Source organism: Anser brachyrhynchus, assembly GCF_964034855.1.
Source record: "Anser brachyrhynchus genome assembly, chromosome: 3".
NCBI classification, from domain to species: domain Eukaryota; kingdom Metazoa; phylum Chordata; class Aves; order Anseriformes; family Anatidae; genus Anser; species Anser brachyrhynchus.
The window spans coordinates 89,570,016-89,586,885 of record NC_137696.1 but is presented as its reverse complement, the minus strand read 5'-3'; the positions used below and the strand labels follow the sequence as shown (position 1 = coordinate 89,586,885).

Genomic DNA, 16,870 nt, shown 5'->3' with positions numbered 1-16,870 from the left:
TTGTCTATAGAACCTTTAAAAATCTGTATCATATAATGGTGTTTAGGGGAAGTTTTAGGTCATCTCCCTCCATTCTGTTTCCCTCCTTTATCTGTTTTTTTTTTGTTTTGTTTTGTTTTGTTTTGTTTTTTTGTTGTTGTTCCATCAAAAACTGTAATAGGCTTTAGCTTAAAAATGGCTTTATCTTAAAAATTCCCTACTGAAATGGAGTGAATTCTTGCATACATATACTGAGTAGCTGCAATTACATGTGATTCAGAAAGGGGCAATGCAGCATTTCAGCTGCAAAGTCTCCAAAAATGAAATGAGAATAACAGAAATCTACCTTGGGGTGAGGGCTGACAGATAACAGCAAAAAAAAAAAAAAAAAAAAAAAAAGACACTGAAGCAATATGTCCCCAATTCTTCAGCTTCTAAAGAAAAAGACCAAATTGCTGCATAACTTCACTGAAGAAAAGATTCCTCCAGATTCACTGTAACTCATTTGTAGCAATATAGAAACAGATGGTTAGGTAGATATAATTTTCTATTTAACTAGCAAGTTGCTTCTGCTCTACTTTTATTTGATGCTCCATAATACATAAATAAAATCAATAACATCTGTGAACATCACTGCCCTTCCTCTCTTCTGAAATACCACATAACCTTCCATAACCTTATTTATTGCTATTTAGCCTCATGTCACTATCTTAAAACTTCTAGCCCAACAGGAAATAAAGTCTGGATTACGAATGCTTGGGATTTTTACAGCAGCAGGCAGGTAGGCAAGGGAGCAAACACTTCAGTTCAGGGGTATTAAAAAGATTTTGACAACTCTTGGGTTTTGAGAGGATTTTTGGAGGCTTCTCTCTCCTTCAAGTGCAAAATACATGGGAAGGCAGGCAGCCAGCACAAATAGACTCTGGAATATTAAATTCAGCAGAGGAGAACACCAATTTATCCCACCAGCTCCTCTGGTACATGCTCCCCGGAGGCTTAGCCCCCATGAAAGAGGTCTGCAGATAATGCAGATGCCATGAACAGCAAATGTGGTTTGTGTAAAGACCTGAGTTTAATCAGTGGCAAAGCCACTTCTGTACCATCAACAGCTGAAGGGTACTCACCACAATAGTCCAAGAGCTAGCCCAGTATTTTCTCTACTGTGCCGTCTCTCATCAGAGACTAAAGAAGCAAAAGGATACTTCCAGCAGGAAGCTGCCAGAGGCAGAGGTTGTTAGGAGAGACGCCTGTTGCTGGTGAGGTCTGGTGGCATAGATCAACAAGAACATTGCACTACAGCATGTCACTCACAGCTCTGCTGGGACTATGAAGTATGGAGGTAGAGTGTTGGGCTATGATTTCTTAAGAGAAATTTATCATTCTTCCTCTTTTCTCCATTCAAAATATCTGAGACGAGAGAGCTGTGGTTATTGTTTTGCATATCGTGGCTCTAGCAAGAGATGTTTGATGGTGACAGGCTTTTGGGACAGAGGTGGAGGACTGAACAGGATAAAGGAAGACATTTATTGCAGTTTCCCCCATACTGACTATGGGGAACAGTCCCTATGATATACTGTCACCTCAGCCATGTTTAGATGCAGTCTAGAAGAGAGGCAGTTGGAGCAGAGCCAGAAAACAAATTAACAGCTATCTGTAAATAATGGCCTGGGGTCTGGTGCTTGAGCTTATTCCCTGCTCCTTTCTGGACATAACCCTTCAGCCTAGATTAACTCTCTGCCCACCGAAGAAAAAAGCTATTATCCTTAGTGATGTTCATCCCCATGCCTGTACCATGTAGTTATAGATCAAACTTCATTTATGGAGTAGCTATGGATGTGGTCTGGATCTGCAGTCTACATTCTGAATGAGGTCAAAATTTATCTTAATGGTCTCGTTTCTTCCCCAGACTTATGAATCCCTCCACAAAGGATCACAAGGAGCCTTATAGGATCCCGTTTACACACAAACTCTCACTAATTTCTTACTTGTGATTCGGTACATGAGAATCAGCAGCCACAAACCAAGACCATCCTATACAGTTGCATACAACCACATTTGAGCCTGAACATGGCACTAAACACAAGCAAAATCTTATGTAGAGTAATTTGGGTGCAAGCTTGACAGATATCTGGAGCTGTACAAGCATTCTAGGGCTATGTCTGAACCTCACGTTGTTGTTCATCAGACACAAGCATACATGAAGCACAAAAAGCAGAGTTATCACTGAGAGGTCACTCGATCATACTTTCCACTATAACTCTCAAGCAAAATGATATCAAATGATATATAAGGACAGGCAGTATATGCCAGGGTAAAAGTAAGCCCAGCATTGAAAGCAATTTAGGCTAATACGTATGTCTTTGTCTTCAACTCACTCAGAGCACATGCGTGTTCAATTACAGATGATGTGAGACCAATGGAGTAAGCTCCCTGCAGCTTTAGTCCTCCCATCCCAGAAGAAAATCTGTGAATGTTAAAATATCCAAGGTGGATACATTCCAGTCGTTTCTTTTGCCTTTAATGTAGCTTTTGTATACACTATCAGTAGGGTAGTAGCTTTTGAATACACTATCAAAACCCAACGGATTTACCATATGAGATTTTTTGGAGTGTATTAGCCCCCTCATATGCTGAATCTGAGAAAAGCTGAATACCTGATTCCACTGATCTGACCTGGTTAAATGGTTCTTATAAATGCCGTCATTTCCTACTGTTTATGCAATTTCTCCTTATCTAATCATTTTCAGGAGGAAAGTCAGGGGTTGTACAGTCAGGATCCATAAAACATGATCAAGAAAGTCTAGCTGATTTTCTGCAAGTTTTAATCATTTTTACAGAGATCCACTACTGGGAGATTTCTAGTGGTTAACAAATAAAAGAAGTTGAAAGATGTTGTTTTCTGTGTCTAAATTACTAATTTCACTTGACAATTATCACAGACGGATATTATATTTAACTATGTTCAGTACCATGTTTATCCTCATTTTTCTAGCATATCAAACCAAGCATTTACATGTTCTTTCTGTCATCAGCCTGAAACAAACAAACAAATAAAAAGAGATCACATCTCTAAAATACCCTGTTTTTCTCAGCAGGTTTGATAAATAGATGAAAACAAAAAACAAACAAACAAAAATATTTCCATTAAATAAAAGTTTTATCACAGAACTCTGAGATTAATTTTCTTGTCTCTTTTCTTTCCTACTTGCACACTACCTCCTGCATCAACCTCCTGGCAAGTCAACAAGCTGTGAGAGCAGTCAGTCCCTGCTTCTGTGACTCAGAGCATTAAAGCCTGAAGTTTGGCAGGTGCCCAGGATGAAGAAATTTTAACAAATCTCCCACAAAGAGCACACTAATCATAACAAGCACTGAAGCCTTGAACATAATACTTCCTCCATATGTAAGATTCCCAATTTGCTTAATGGACTCTTCTCAAACTTTGCAGTATAATATTGCAAATGTTCTTTTACAAATCCCAGGTCCTCCTTCGACACATGACCAGCATGTACATCTCATAAAGGAAAAAATATAATTTACTATTCAGTTCTGGCTTCTGCCAAGAAGTCTTTTTCCAAGGCATAGTTTATTGGAAAATAAACAAGAAATACCATGTTCAAATTATCTCTGAGGGATACCTCATCTCGTAATTCCCATTGCAACAGCAGAGGCACATACTTGCAAGAAAAAATGTTGTTGATCTCTTTTTGGGTGACCTCATCAAAGGTTATTTGGAAGAAAATGGAAAACCAAACTGATTTATTGGGAGCTGGACTCCGTGAATTTCATACAGAAATTCAAATGATATATTTTGTAACTACAGCTAAAGAGCCTCCATTTTGTAAGGTGTAAGTCATTTCCACAAGTATGTACTCAGTTGTCTGCACCACACTGTTGAATTCATGGGGCTCTGGAAAAGACAGGTTATTGAAGGCAGAAATGTCAAAACAATGTCAAAAGAAATTCAAAGGCCTAAGAAGAAGGGCAAGGCCTTATAAACTCCACACGTTATGGTTATGCACTGTGCTGACACAATATAAATTACTACAAGTGAATACAATTCTCTTGCTCATAAGGCTGCAGGCTAATCACAAAGCACACAACAAACCTATGCAGTTTGTTGTTATTGTTTAATAACAGGAAACATGGACTGTGGGCTAGCTGTGGAAGAGGATGGGCAAACTTAAAAACAGAAAGGACTGAACAGTTGCCCATCTAAAGCACTAAAAGTAGGGAGTACCTGCTGTCAGAGAGTATTAACAGAGAGAGAAAAAAAACTCTCAAAATACTTATTATAAAACATCACAGTTATATTTATTCCAGCTTCTTATTTACATTAACTGAAGGTCTTTTGCACAGTCCCCAGCTCAGACATGTTTGCCTCACAGCAGTCTCTTGCTGTGCCCAACATACAGAAGTACCAGGCTGAACACAGGCTACCACAGCTTACCTTTGAGGCACCTACATTTTGGAGCAAAATACCTGTGGACTGCTGAAACTAGTCAGTACAGCTCCATATTTTATATTCTTCTTCACATTTCTACAATTTTCTCATGTTAAATAACTGCTTTTCATGTACTTTTTTTCTTCTTTTTTCTTTTTTTTTTTTACATCAATGGACAAAAATGCCTTTTAATTTTTAATTTTTAATTTTTTTTTTTTACCTTTTTAAAACATGGAAGAAGTAATGTCTAGAACAGTCCATGCAGACGTCTCCCTGAAATCTGGCACAGTCATTAAAAAAAGGATACAATGCACAATTCAGTAAATGTGGGAAGAACAAGTTCTGGTGAGTCTTGAGTCATCACTCACAAAATTAATGAATGAGATGTCCAAAACCCACCATTTCCAAGTTCAAAACTGATGAGAAAATCTTTCCTTTAAATGGTTCTGAGAGGTTGCCAGTGGCCAATTCTCCACGTCCTAGACAACAGACAAAACTTCAAGATACACACAACCTTCTTGGTAGAAGTGGCATGCATAGTTCTGGTGAGGGAATACATGACATATAAAGTGTTCTAATTTGACAAAATTATTGTTCTTTAAAACCCAAGTACCCTCCTATTTATTTATTTATTTATTTATTTATGACAAATACATGTTCTTTAGGAAGCAAGGGATGGGACCAGGGAAAATGAAGAAACAATTCAAGAGCTAAGGAAAATTAAGCCCTTTGGTTATACTAGTAAAAGAACGATAGCAATCAACTCCTCTACCCAGCTTTAATAGCAGTCCTTCATAAATTTTCAATTAAAATTGCTATTTTAATGAAATTCTTCACAGCTGCATTTCTCTCACCCCAGTATTAGCATTAAGTATTTAGAAATTTATTTTTTTTAGAAGTTAATTCAATGGTGCTTACAATTATATAGCTACTATCTCATTTTCATTTAACCACTAAGTCATTATGGTCTTCTAGAATGAGACTGTTTCAGAAGTTATAAAGATTATTTGCTAAAGTTTAATAATACTTACTTAGCCATGAGTATTAATTTCATTGAATAGTCAATACTTCCTACATTGCAATATCCTGGCATTAAATAGCCAGCTATTCATTTGCAAGACACCATAATCTTTTTATTAAGCATCTTTTGCTGTTTTATGTCCCCCTTTCAAACTAACAATTTATGAGCATCTAAGTATGATGTATTCATAACATTTAAAATAAAACATATTTCATAATTGGTCAAATCTTTCTTGAATTACCTGTCTTCTGGAAATAATTTAATATCCCTAGTTCAATAAGGAGTTGAAAGAAAAAATAATAATAACAGCTCACTGGTTGAGTTAAGATACTTTTTGTGGCAGTTAAGATCAGAAATGTTACAAGACTGACTTTTCTCTTACACTGTTCTTTCTAATAATATCTGTGAGAATAAGGAATTACGACTCTTTTTATATCCTGGATGCAAACATAGATTTTGAGGTGCTTTTCTGTATCAAATAAGTTAACAGAGTATATACCGCATCCAGATGGAGTCCTGCATCTAGGTCTGGTATCTGTTAGAGCTGGTCCAGAGAAGGACCATGAAGCTGATCAAAGGGCTAGAGAACCTCTCCTATGAAGAAAGGCTGAAAGAACTGGGGTTGTTCAGCCCAGAACAGAAGAGAAGGCTCCGGGGAGACCTCATTGCAGCTTTTCAGAACTTAAGGGGGTGCTTATAAAAAAGATGGAGAACAACTTTTTGCTCATGCAGATAATAACAGGACAAGGGGGGATGGTTTTAAACTAAAAGAGGGGAGATTTAGATTAGATGGTAGGAGGAAATTCTTCACTCAGAGGTTGAGGGACTGGAACAGGCTGCCCAGAGAAGCTGTGGATGCCCCATCCTTGGAAGTGTTCAAGGCCAGGCTGGATGAGGCCCTGGGCAACCTGCTCTAGTGGGTGGCATCCCTGCCTATGGCAGGGAGATTAGAGTTAGGTGATCTTCTAGGTCCCTTCCAACCTGAGCCATTCCATGATTCTGTAACACAGAAATATTAGATTTTTTCATTGTAATCTTTTCTATTAACCAATTGGATGCCCCCCTCAATATAGTATTAGATTGCCATTCATCCAAATGCAGGCCCCCAGAAGCAAATAAATCTAATCTCATCTCATTTATGTGAGATGGTTCTTGCCCTTATTTCACACCATCTCACTATCGGGATGCTGGTAGCTGAAATGGAAAAATCATAGAGTAGTGTAGGGTGGCATGGACCTCTGGAGGTCATATGGTCATACTAACAGATTGCAAAGGTCCTGTTACATGCTAGCTTTGACTTGTAGCCTTGAAATCAGTGTTACCAGTTTGGTCTCTTTTGTAAACATTCTGAGCTTCAAATCCCATTGTCCAAGTCACTGATGAGGATACTAAACACTATCAACTCCAGGTACAACCCCTCAAAAAAGTCACCAGTACTCAGTAACAGACTGAATTTCAAAGCAGTAATCACAACCCTTTGAGAGCAATGGTCCAGCCAGTTTTCAGCCACCTTGTTTTCCACACACGGTCCATATCTCCCTGACTGAATTGCAAGGATATTATGGGATACTGTGTTGACTGTTGCAAAAGTCAAGGTAAATGATATCCACTGCTCTCCTTTCATCTTATCAAAGAAGACAATTAGATCATCCTGTCACAGTTTTCCCTTGATGAATCTGTGCTGTCTCCTCTCCCTGTCTTGTCCTTCATGTGTCTAGACATGAATTCTGCTAGGATTTGCTCTACAGTCTCCCAGATACTGAGGCAAGGCCGGTAGTTTCCTAGTTTTTCCCTTTTGCCTTTTTTGGAGATAGGTGTGGCATTTGACTTTATCAATCTTCCCCAGTTGCTACGACCTTTCAGAGAGGACAATTAGCTCCCTCCTCACTCTCAAATGCATCTTTTCAATCCCATGGATTCATATATGTCCCATTTCTTTATATGATCCTGAATTTGGTTATACTCTTCTGTACATGGTACATCACTCCCATAAACTTTGGACTGACATTAGAAGTCTGAAAACAGAACTTGCCAGGAAAGAGTGAGGGAAAGAAAACATTAAGTATATCAGCATTTTTCAAGTCTTTTTTTCACTAGATTGCCTTCCATGTTCAACAGGTACACACACATTTTTAGTCTTTCATTTTGCTGCCAATGTAACTGTAGATAAATCCCTCCTCATTTTCAACGCGTTGAGATTTGGCCTTCTTATTTCATCTCCAAATGCATGACTGATTTTTTTATATCCTTCCCTTGTTAGTCCATTTCTGTTTCCCCCTCCTGTACTGTACGTTTTTCCACTTGAGCCCAGCCAAGAGTTCCCCAGTCAACCAGCCTGGTCTCCTGGTATGCCTGCCCATTTTCTCACACATTGTGTTGGATTATTCTTATGCTTTAAGGAGATTATCCTTGATGAAAAAAAAAAAAAAAAAAAAAAAAAAACACCTTTCATTTCCCCTACAGAATGAGTTCCTTTACTCTTCCAGACAGCCTCTCACATGATCCTGCCTAGGACAGTTCCCTGAACAAACTCAGGTGTGTTCTCCTGAATTCCATGGTCTGGTCTCTGCTACTTGCTTTGCTTACTTACTGCATGATATTAGTCATCACTATCTCATGGTCACTGTAGCCAAGGCTGCCAATTACACACTCCATTCACAATCAGTTATTCCTTGTTCATAAGCAACATGTCCAGCAGAGTCCCTCACTGGTCCATCCAACATTTGCATTAAAAATTGTCTCAAACATGCTCCAGAATCCTCTGGATTACTTGTCTTCCACCTTTCTGTCCATCCATCACATACCGGATTCATTCATGAATCACTGGGGCCTGTGGTTCCTTTCTTGAGGAGTCTTTTGGTTCTTTGAAATAGGCTTTATCCAGCTCCTCTTCCTGACTGGGTAGTCTGTAGCTCTCTCTCACAACAGTTGTTTTTATTGGTCTTCCCTCTGAGCCTGACTCCTAAACAGAAGTGGCCTTTCCTTTCTTCCACCACAGAGTTCCACACATTTGAGCGGCTTCTTTGCACAAAGTGCAGCCCCACACTCATCTTTCCCTTCCTGTGGCTCCTCGCCTGCCTGTGCCCACCTATAGCAGCTCTGCCATACATTCAGAGCTATCCCACCACATCTCTCTAATGGCAAAGATGCCACAGATTTTTGACTGTGCACAATCTTCCAGCTCCTACTGTGTGTTTCCCAAGCTGAGTTTACGTCTGTACAGGTGCTTGCTAAAGGCCCTCAGTTGCCCTCCTTTCTCTGGTAGAGAACAAGAGCTTTCCAGGTTGCCATGTCCCATGTATATTTCCCCTCTACTGCCAATTCCTGTGAGCCACAGTTTCCACCTTTTGATGAACCTCATCAAAACTGTCCTTTCTAGGTTAGCAAGCCTGTTGGCCAAGACGCTGTGGCCCTTCTTTGTCAGACGCATCCCTTATCACCCCAGGAATCATCATATCTGCAAGAGGGTCCTATGGCTAAAGCCATGACTGCAACACCAGCAACATAGGCCCTGAACCGTGGGATACACCCACTCTACCCAAACCTTTGCTCTTCACTGGCAGATCTGAGAACACCAGCTCAAACCCCTTGCAATCCACCCTAGTCCTCAGCGTTTGTATATAAATATGCAGGAGAACAGGGCCCAAAGAGAAGCAGAACATCAGCAGAAGGCCTCATGGGAAATGATGTCTTAAATCCTTCCCTGTCCTGAGACTCAAGAGCTTAACTTTATGATGTTCAGTTAAGCACAGACAGCAAAATAAAATGACTTAATCTTAATTCTGTGCTTGGGCCTGTTTATAAACATAATCATCCCTTTTTGTTAAAGCATGACAGGACAGCCATGTGGGTTTTGTTTTTTGTTTATGTTTTTAATCAATTGCTCCATAACTAGCACACTCACAAAAGAAATGGGAACCCTGGGTCCTAGGGTGTGTTCAGCTAAAAGGAGTTCAGGCCCTTCTACCTCACTGTCTGGGAGAGTACTCCAGCAGGCAGATGTACAGACTATTCAGGGCAGAAGAAAATGTGGTGCTTTTAGTACTTTCTACTGGAGCTGTTCCACCTTCGTAAAGGAATTCAAGATTTAGTAGGCCAAGAATGCTACTTTCCAGCCAAATCATTTAGGGCACTCTCTGGGAAAAAGGAAAACTTGGGTTCCAAACCCTGCTCCAAGAGACTGTTTTTTGTTGTTTTGTTGTTGTTGTTGCTGCTGCTGTTTTTTTGTTTGTTTGTTTAAGAAGTCATTTCATAAAGACTCCAAGGGAAAGTACAATGTATGTCTCTCTCTGCTGGAATATACACTGCAGTCAGACTGAAAATATCAACCTTCAGGCAGAATTGCTCCAGAAAGAGACACCCCCAATGATTTCTTCAGCAGCTTTTGATATTTTTTTAATCTAACTTGAATAGTATTCTCCTATCCAAAAAGTCAGATTCCCCTGCACAGCTAAACCATTCACTGTCTGAGCTGTGCTGTTCAGCCTGTGCCTTCCAGCAGTGACACTAACTAGGGAAACAATAGATTTTCTGGCAGAAGATGTGGAATATACCTGTTCCCTTCAAATCACAGTATGTCTAGACTCATGTCCAAACAAACTCATTGCTGCTAAAACAGGAAGCAAAGCATTTTTGGATAAACATACAAAAAAAAAAAAAGAGAGAGAGAGAGAAGACTAAATTTCTTTTTTAGAGTTGTGAATTACATAGGATGCGGTAAATTGTCTAGTCAGTGTTTGTCTACATGTGGTCTGAACATTTTTTATGAAGATCCTGTGTTTAAATACATATATTTTTTGAATAAAGATTAAAATCCCAAGAGTTGTTATGCCAATAGCAAATTACAGGGCGTTTTCTTCATCTACAAGATCACTAGCTTTTGCCATTGGTTTTGGGTACTGATTTATCCAGAAATATGAAATGGAACAGTTGCCCTACCAGAAGCATATATTGCATTTTCAGTACTGCTGAGGGCACAGTTCAAAGAAAAATACATATAGGCACACTCTCTCTGTTCCCACTGCAGTAAGTGTACTTAACTTTAAAAGTATAGGGTACTTTGTCCAAGGGCGTTTCAGGAATTAAACACTTTTCTATAGTAACAAACTTCAGAACCATTCAGCATTCTTTCATTTTGATTTTGAATTTTATTCCTCAAATATATTTTTTTTCCTGAAATGATATACTGAACTTTACCATTTCACTCTTTCCTAGGAAAAAACATCTTGCTTATAAAACGTCTTTCTTCGTATGTTACTAATCTCTTAAAAATTGGCTTAAGTCATATAGGTACTCCTGATGTCCCATTATCTTAAGTCAGGAAAAGTCATTTTTGTCTGCTTAAAGAAATGTGGTCTTTGCAAAGAACTGGGGAAAACTCAAGAATTTAAAATCTTCTGACTATGGGTAAAGTTGTTTGGGCAGCTTTAGGTGGACAGACACAATTCACAACAGTCTTAGAGAATTCCTACACTTAGATTTTGTAGATTCCTACAATTAGATTTCACTTTTAGGACAGAATCTATTCTAAGGCTATTCTTAGTTTTACATCTTGCTTTACTATCCTGTAAACTTTTATATTTTTTCAGATGTAAAGACAGCACGGGACAGGGATCAGCACTGTGACAGGATGTGTCCCAAACTCAAAACAAGCCAACCGAGCAAACTAGAAGCAGCAGATCCATTTTAGTGAGCAGGCTAACTTCCCCTGTTTTCAAACAACTGGACTTAACCATACTAAGGTGATACCTAGTGTCTTTTTACATTGTACTCAGCATTGAATCTCTTACAGAAGCTTAATCAAACCTGGAAGCATGGATAACATGGCTGCAGTAAAAGTTAAATCCACGTAAACACCATGTAGGACACTAACTGATACATCTTTTTTCCCCCCGATTTTTTTTTTGTATTAATCTCACCATGACAGCCTGCACCAACAGTAGATCCTCCTCTGACTTGAACCCTGCTGCTTTAGAACAGATTAACCTGACTGACTCAATTAGTCAAACTTCAACCTGCCACCACCTCTGCTGCTCTCAGTCCCACGCAGTGATTTACATATGCAGTGCATTCAGTTTCTAAGCATGATTTTTCTCCTATTTTCTTGCATCAAAATAATTAAGTGAAGAAAGTGCTTCAAGCTCACTGAAGAATACTAGTAACCACCACAGGGATACTAACTCCCACTAATCCTAGCATTAATGCAGTCCCAAATTGCTCAGCAAGGTATTTATTTACATGGTTCAGTCACCCTTCCATGCTGTGAATACTTTTCACAGATAAACAACAGAAAAGAAGCATCTTCTTACTTTTTCCCCAAACTTACCAAGGAGTGAAATTTTCCCAGTAAGGCCTTCTCTGTCCAAATTTTAGGATGTTCTTTTGGACCCTTTTATGACATGGATATGAGTATATGGGTTCCCCAGCCAGAATGAGTCGTAATATCTAGCATTTGCACAAAAGGCAATGGCTGACACCACTTAGATTGAGAATAGCCTTACCCCACCACTTTCAGTCTAACCCTCTACTGCACACACACACCACCACATGCTTAGGAAAACCATGGCATAAGACAGAACAAAATATACTCAGATGTAAAAAGCAGCCACTCTAAGCTGAGGCAAAAACACAGATCAGAAGTAATTTTTTGGAAAACATGTAAAAAGCACTGACAAATTGCAGACACTTGGAAATGCTTTTTCATATGCAGGAGTTGTGGAGAGCACACACCCACACAGAAGATTAGAGGGAAGTAGAGGCAGACAGAACATTCACAGCCAGTACCAGAATGCTTGGGAGGCAAACTGGAGGGCTTCCACTGTGAAGAGTGTAGTTTTGGACCACCACTGCGTTGAGCTCAAATTTTGAACTTTTTTTTTTGGGGGGGGGGGAGGTGTTTTTACAATAACTACATGCTTTTCTAGAGACCTTGATCCATCTCCTTGAGTAGGTTCACTTTTGTGTCCCAAAACTCTCCACTCATTAGAACATAAATAATGAAAGTGATTGGATTATGAACCTAGGTGGATGATACATTCAAACCAGTTGTAACACTGAAGCGTAAAATCAGTCCAAAGGCGACAGCACAGTAGATCACGAGAAAACAGTTCTCCCTCTGCCTCCTACAAGACTCATGTATTAACAAAGCAAATATTATGATACATGAAAATAATGACTTTGAGATAAACACAAGTAAGACTGCAGAGTAAATTCCTAAGGATTAGCTGCATGGATCTCTGGATATCCTGAATAACACTATTAGTCACTATGTGACTAATCATTATACCCTCAAGACCAGTTGCAGAATATGGGAGGAGAAATATAAAATTAAGTGTAGATAATGGAAAGTTTATCCTTGAGAAACATATTAATATATTTCAGGGTCTATTTGCCTGTGAATACCTATCACACTCACCACTGTCAGCTGCGAGAAGGGTGATATCACATTGTGAGGTTAAATATTTGATTCTATTTACCCCAATGCATTCCCCTACAAAATTGTTACTATTGTCGATAGTGTCATGATAGATCCAGTTCATGGAGTCAGGGAGTTGAGCTTGAGTAGTGCTCAGCCCTCTTATGCGAAGCATTACACTAAGACCTGGTGACGATCTTTTCAACCTGTTCAAGTAAGTCTCTTTCTATGATTATCATTCAATTTCTACTTAAAAAAAAAAAAAAGACAAACAGCTAGCAAATGGAAGAAAATGAATAGATTGAGATACATGGAATTTGTAAACTGCAAAGATGAAGTACAACAAGCAAGGGTATTCTAACTACTAGTAAATATATTTCCTTATTAAAATGTGGAGCAGAAAGAGAAAAGAAAGAGGCAGGTGAGGGGAAACTTAGAATTAAACACACAAAGCAGAAGAAATCCAGTTGTGTGTTGCTGCTGCTGCTCCATTGCTACCATGACTCACTCTGCAGTGTCCTTGTTCTGCAAGGACCACAGCTGAGAATGGGCTGTTATGTTCCACGACCTTGTGCTAAGCCCTTGCACAGCAAAACTAAGACACAGAGGAGAAAAACTTAGCTATCCTTGTGTTTAATTTTGATGAGTTGCTATTTCATGCCAATTGTTTTCAGTTGCTGAGTCATTTTAGTGGGAATTTAATTATTTACAAATGAAAATAGAAATATTATTTTAGTGTGCAAACAAGACACTCCCAATCCCACACATTAGGGCTGTTGCAATTTATCAGGCTTACCCCTGCTGACAATTTTTGAGGACTTGTTGGACTTAGATTAGGTATGAAATGAGCTCATTCTCTGTTGTAGTTCACTGGACAGTTATATACTTTACAGGCATTTAATACAGGAACTATTTAAGGGCTGGAACAGAGCAGATTCTTCAGATTCATCAGCAGCAGTGCCAACATTTACTTAAGCTTTTCTTATCTGATTGCTGAAACAGTCAACTAACCCCTTGCTACTATTAGGTCCAGGTATATCAATTTGTTCTTAACTATTTCATTGCTGCCCACTGTACCAAGTATATAGGGCACAATATGTGTGCCTACTGCATCTCTGTGGTCTGGTTGGTTTAAAAGAATGGCATCATATTCATTGCCATGAGTCAAGGAAGATGAGTGCAGTTGGCAACGGCAGCCACTCACACTACACTGTGTGTCACGCCAGCTCCACTTCTATGTAAGTTACCAGACTGAAGCAACAGGCAACAATAGATCTTATAGATCAACATTAGATCTTAGAGATCCTCTTCTGAAACACTGTAAGGTCATAGAACAACAAAGTCAAAAAAAAGTGCTTCAGGTCTTGGTGAGCTGTTTGTAGATTTGGGTATAAAAGGCTGTCCAAGTACAAGCCATCATATAAGAAGGTGAGAGAACAGCTTTGCTTTGTGGTTAGAACAACAAGATTGGGTTTTGCTGGGAAGGATGACAGAAACAATGAGACACACCTTCATTAATTTTCTCTTGGTGGGGGCTGTCACTGCAGGAGCAACAAGAAATTATAATAAGCAATAAACAATGATATGAAAAAAAATGAACAGGGAAGACAGCATTTTAGAGTCATTTTCCTACCAATCTGTAAAGATTGACACTTTGCAAAATCACTTTCCATAAAAGTTGAAGGATTGTAAAAATATCTCAGTTCATTATTGCCTGTTCCTCATTTTCTAGGCTTGACTGTCATCATGCTGGCAGCTGGACTAACAAAATCAGATGCAGAGTGTATGCAGTGTTTACCGAGAGCTGGAAGGTTATATGTCAAATCTGAAATTCCAGGTGACAGTGAAGTCCACTCTCCATGGATACATGGATGTAATGGATACAAAGAAACAGCTAAAACACCTTTAACTATAGGAACTGATAGAACCATGACCATGGTACTAAAGCCTGGCACTTTGGGAAACATTAATTTAGGGAGTGGCTGAGAAATGAGCATCAGACAGAAATATTTCTATATAGGAGAGAATGCTGAATACTAGTAGCAAAGTGAGTTTCAACTTTCTACATAATACAGCTTTTCACATATTTATGCAAAAATACGTGAGAGTGATGAGAGAAAATTCAAACATTAGCTATTTATTCTGTTCCAGCCCAAACATAGGTACACGATCAAGTGCACTTGGAATGTTCCTCAGATATTCATCTAATCTGATGCTCAGAAGCCCTCTAAAATGACTGTCCACCTGCATACCAGATTAAAAATAATAAAACAACCGGAAACAACTTGGAAAACAACCCAGCACTGTTAATTTGCACACCAATGGCTGCTTCCAAACAGAAAATCCATGCTAGCTCTCCCCCACTCCCCCCCAGCCCCCCCCCCCCCAAAAAAAATGTATCCATTTTTCTTCATGTGTCATTCTTTAAATTTTGTTTTTCATTCTTGCTGTTATCCAAATTGTCCCTCAACTTGAAAGAGCTCAGTGGCCAAAAGTCTTCTAAATGAGACTTTGTCATTTCAAAGCTGAAGGGAATAATATTCTTGTTGGGTTGACACTTGACATCCAACCTAAAATTAATCCATCCTGAAGTAAGGGTTGACATTTTTTGAAACAGCTTCAGCTACTCAGCTCCAGACTTTTCATGAAATATTTTGTTGTTGCCAGGATGCATTTTTACATCAAATTTCTTTGTGCAGAGTTTAGTACAGTACTTCTCACATTTGAGCTTCATCTTGCCTATTTCCCATAACCATCCCAGCTGGTTGCATTCTCCAATAGAGGTGTGGCATAACATACAGGTGTCTTGTGCTATCACTGAGAGTAGAACTGTAGTAATGTTACCTATTTGTCTTTCTTTGAATTTTAAGCAAAACCTTCAGTTTTAAAAATCACACCTTGTCTACCTTTGAAATGGGAAGAGCAGACATAAAAAAGTAGAAGCATAGGAAAAGATTTAATATTAGATAACAAGGCAAGACAAAAGCCTTGCCTGGAGCTTGTTCTAGAGTATGATGTCCTACCTATTACTGATTCTTACAGAATTATATCACTGAACTCATTTGACAATCAATAACTAACTCTTGGCATGTTAAAGAGTTAAGAATGTTAAATTTAGCATTTGATTAGGGAACAATAGAGTTTAAATATTTTTTTCTGTGCATGCTAGGTAGCTTTATGCCTAGACAGAGAGTGAAGTGCAGTCCATGAAGAACTTACATCACTTCTTGGCAGTAGTGTTTGCCATCAAGGAGAGCCTACTAAGTATTTCTTTTTATGATCAAGGACTGTTGAAAACACACATATAGTAAGAACAATCTCTTAAATGAGAACTGTTAAAGAAGTTTACCATGGCCACAACTTCCGTTCTTTCTTATGCTGGGGTATGAGCAAGTAGGGCGTGGGAGGTGAGGAACAAGTTTGACAATATGTTCAAGAACAGATAGTAAGTTAGCACAAAGTAGTATAGCTTCACTGGCAACAGTCAAACTGTCCCACCTTACTCTAGTGAAAGATTTGGCCACAAAAGAGATAGTAGATCAAATAGCATTTTTTTATTAAAAACATTTTGTTCCATTCTAATCTCTGAGTAACAGAGCACATACACACACACAAACTGTAAAGGAAAAGGTAGCTATTAGTATGAGCAAATTTATAAATGGCAAGTGATACATGCAGTAAGAAATAGTGGGGGATGGAATATAAAATACAAAATGCTGCAGTTTTAATCTGACGTTTGCAGTCTTGGACAGAGATCCTGCAAGTTTACAAACCCAGTGCAATTAAGCGCAGTTCCAGCAGAAGTGCTGCCTTTGATTCCTTCCCAGTGCCAAGAATGGGAAAATTTCAGCAGATACTGTTGAAAAGGATACTGTTGTCTCTCAAGAACCTCCAAATGACTTTAATCTGCTTAATTTTATAGCATATCAGCATTCAAGGTTCACAGAAGTACTAAACCTGCTGTTTCATAGGGAAGAGAGAGACAATGGGGGAGGAGGACAGTTCTTGATCA

General features: G+C 38.9%; 1 protein-coding gene across 29 annotated transcripts in view; it reads left to right on the top strand.

The window, feature by feature from the left end:
• The window catches only part of LOC308191401 (uncharacterized protein), a 98,277-nt gene that overhangs the window by 13,382 nt on the left and 68,025 nt on the right, over positions 1–16,870 (top strand). For 3 of the 29 annotated variants that reach the window (XR_013947943.1, XR_013947944.1, XR_013947948.1), the window contains one exon: positions 11,033–11,185. The exons of the other annotated variants lie outside the window; for them this stretch is intronic. The gene's annotated coding sequence lies outside the window, so the exon portion shown is untranslated. The remainder of the gene's footprint in view (positions 1–11,032; positions 11,186–16,870) is intronic. 29 annotated transcript variants of the gene reach the window in all.